Source organism: Balaenoptera musculus, chromosome 3, assembly GCF_009873245.2.
Source record: "Balaenoptera musculus isolate JJ_BM4_2016_0621 chromosome 3, mBalMus1.pri.v3, whole genome shotgun sequence".
Classification (NCBI taxonomy): Eukaryota; Metazoa; Chordata; class Mammalia; order Artiodactyla; family Balaenopteridae; genus Balaenoptera; species Balaenoptera musculus.
The window spans coordinates 37,738,948-37,742,783 of record NC_045787.1 but is presented as its reverse complement, the minus strand read 5'-3'; the positions used below and the strand labels follow the sequence as shown (position 1 = coordinate 37,742,783).

General features: G+C 36.4%; 1 non-coding gene across 1 annotated transcript; it reads left to right on the top strand.

The window, feature by feature from the left end:
* Positions 1 to 270: 270 nt before the first annotated feature.
* Positions 271 to 377, top strand: LOC118893695. Its single transcript, XR_005019549.1, has one exon. It is a non-coding gene; the product is annotated as a U6 spliceosomal RNA (small nuclear RNA).
* The last annotated feature ends 3,459 nt before the right edge of the window (positions 378 to 3,836 follow it).

Sequence of the window (3,836 nt, the reverse complement as noted above, 5' to 3'; positions counted from 1 at the left end):
GCCCCTAGAATTAATTTTTTTTAAATATGAATTTTACTTTCCTGTTCCGGTCTCACTGTGTGTAAGTGCAAGCTCTTAAAAGGGGCTTACAAAGCCCTTTGGCATCTGACTCCTTCCCGTCTCTTTAACCTCATCTCTTTCAGCCTCCCTCCTCACCTCAGTCTTCAGCAGCACAGAGAAGAATTTTAGACCACTCTGCCTTCATACGGGAGTTGCTACCCCCATTTTAAGTCTGATGAGTTCCTGTTCTCCCCTCAAAAACCAGCTAAAGTTCTCACTTCAGCAGCACATAGACTAAAATCAGAACCACGCAGAGAAGATTAGCATGGCCCCCGGGGAAAGATGGCATGCAAATTTGTGAAGCGTTCCATGTTTTCAAACTGTATGATTCCACTTTTAGGAGGAACATGGAGGAGTCAGATTCATAGGGACAGAAAGTAGAATGGTGGTTAGGCTGGAGGGGGGCTGGGTAGTTACTGTTTAATAGGTAGAGTATCAGTTTTGCAAGATGAAGCATCCTGTGGAGGGATGGTGGTGATGGTAGCAACACAGTGTGAATATACTTAATGCCACTAAACTGTACACTTTATATTGGTTAAGAAGGTAAATTTTATCTTATGTGTATTTTGCCACAATTTTAAAAAAACAGCTAAAATTCCAGGCTCCTTTTCTCTGCACCCATCCCATTCCCAGGGGGAGTTAGGCATTTTCATCATTTAACCAGTGGACTGAAATAGCTGCACCTAAGTGATTGTCAAGAACACTAACCTTGAACTCACTGCTGCTTAATATTCATCAAATACATGGTTGAACAACATAAATTTGCAAAGGATTGCCTTTGGGAAATACAGTTCACGTGTTTCTACAGACACAAAAAAATTCATCCTTGGAGTAAACCACACAAGCAGGTCTCCACACATCTGGACCATGTGGTCTATTCTCTTGTAAAACTGCTTTTATGAAACATAATTTGGCATTATGTCATCATTGGCCTATGCTTAGAGCCACTGTAGGAAACAGCCCATGAAATCCATTTAGTATACAGGTGTGTTTAGGGTGGTATACTGTTCTTTTTCTTTTCTTTTTCTTTTTTTTTTTACTATCTATGAGGAAAAACTCTTTAGTTTTGGCACCAGAAATAGGTTTTCTTTGTACGTAATATGAATAGAGTGATTGGTTTCCTCATTTTTGTCTCCTTTCCAGAAAGCCTAGAGGCCAACCAGTGGCTTGTTCTACCATTTTCTAGACCTTAACTATGCTATTCTGTAGAGCGATTTGCTGTTGACTTCAAATTATCCATTAAAATTTATTTTTTTCTCCGAATCCACTTCATTATTCGTGTTGCCTTTTATCCCATGTTGTTTTGAACTTTAAATCCATTCTTAAATAAATGAGGAATAAATGAACAATTAACTAATAAATTCACCCTCTCCTCTAATTCCTACTGGATATTGCATATATTTTTATTATTGCTTGCATATATTCTATTATTTATTTGTATTTCATGTCTGCCATTTACAGTGGACAATACACTCTTTTTAAAAAAAAGGAATTCCTTTATTTTTATTATTTATTTATTTATTCATTTAGTTTTGGCTGTGTTGGGTCTTTGTTTCTGTGCAAGGGCTTTCTCTAGTTGTGGCAAGAGGGGGCCACTCCTCATCGCGGTGCGCAGGCCTCTCACTATCGCGGCCTCTCTTGTTGCGGAGCACAGGCTCCAGACGCACAGGCTTAGTGGTTGACAATACACTCTTTTAATGCATGATACATATCTTAATATTATTATTTCAGCACAATTAGAATGTCTAGCTAATAATATGTGTATAAATAAGTCTACCAGATTGATCTGAAAAGAAATGAGAAATTCAATAACTTTGGAAAGCAGAATGTAATTTATTAATCTTTTTAACACACAACATGTCCTTTTTTTGTAAGCAAATTATAGTTTGGGGGAGTGCTAATAGTAAAAGCTAAAAACTCAGATAAATGGCTGAAAGAATTCCCAGTCTTAAATGAATTCTTGTTTATTTCTTATGACTATTAACATTCAGCCAAGTATTCAACTCAGTTCTTTCTCTTTTGTCTGTGTGTGTGTGTGTGTGTGTGTGTGTGTGTGTGTGTGTGTGTGTGTGGTGTAGCAGACTACAGGTATAGTAAGACTTATAGTTGGGTAAACATCTCTCTATATATAGAGAGAGAGACATAACTAATAGCAATATATATTCATTATATGTGTATATACATATATATGTATATGTATTGCATACATGTAATACACAAATAATAAATATATATACAATTTTGTTCTGTATAAATATATAGGCATATATACTAGTTTTATATATGAGCATAATATAAAACCATAGGATATATACAAAACATATGTCTCTATATATACAAACATGCATAGGTGAATACAAAAACATATGATGGATATGTATATATATTATATATATATATATATATATATATATATATATATATATATAATCACAGTTATTTATGTAGATTCACAGGTATATTTAACCCCAAAACAGGTCTTACTAGTTCTATTTACTGAAATCAAATTCTCTACTCTTTTTCCACGACACAACGTTCTTTCGTTTTCTGACTTTCCGTAGTCCTATTTGTTCCTAATAGTGCTCCTTTCTTGACCTCTATAGTCAATGTGTTCCTGTGATCACTTTTCTGCTTACTCCACAGTCTACCTCTGATCAGTTGTATCCCTGTTGATGGTTTTATCTACAAAATTCCAGCATCAGGCACATATCCAACTCACCCTTGGACACGTCCACACAGGCAGCATGATTTCTCCAACTGAACTCATCATTTTCCACCCTTGGCACTCCATGGGATTGCTCCTCCTCTTAAGCCCCTACTCTTATGGTTGGCATCTCCAGTTTCCTGTCACGCAAGCCTGACCACTGGAAGTGACTACTGTCTCATTCTCCTCTCTGACTGTTCTTCTCCACAACCAGCCTATCGCCAGCTCCTTTTCATTTCACCTCCTAAATATATCTCAAATCCTCTCTTCCAAGTCATTCCACCAACCTCAGCTCCTGCAGAATTTTAGGTGAGAAACAGGATTATTTCAATAACCTCCTAAAATTCATCCTTTTTATTTTGACTGCTGAGATTTAAAAGGCAAATATTACCCTGCATCCTATCTGCTTAAATTCTTTCTTGGCTCTGTACTGCTCACAGATTCATGGTTTCCTATAGCTGCTGCCTGAGGGGTAAACCTCCAACTCTGCGTTAGCCACTTGCGTTTCTTTGCACACAATACAATGCTTCAAGTCTTCAAAACTTTGCTAGCACCATTCTCTTTACCTGAGGGATCACTTCTTTCCTTCTTCAACCTTCCAGGTAATAGAAAGAATATAGGTTTTAAGATCAAACAAATCTAGGTTTAGGTTTCCGCTCCACAACTGACGTTCCTGAAACTTAAATGACAGAGAACAAGTCAAAACACTACTGATACTTCTTTGCATGAGAATCACTCCCAAGCCAACCTGTGTAATTAATTTGTAAAAAAAAGTTTTTACTTTAGCAGGAACTTTAAACTCCACTAAGTACCTGCTTATGGCTTTGAACCTTCATTGACTAATCTTTTACAGACAGTAACAGATTTATATTCTGAATGAATTGAAGGACTTGCAAAGTTTGTTAACATCAGCTATTACAGAAAATTCCACATAAATTGTAAACGATTAGACTTTTCTTTCATATTTTTAATAAACGTGATCAAAATAAACATTCTATCTCAGGTATTAAGTAAGCAAATATTTTTACCCTTTGTCACACAAGCTACAGTGCTGGCTCTCTGTGTGTGAGTG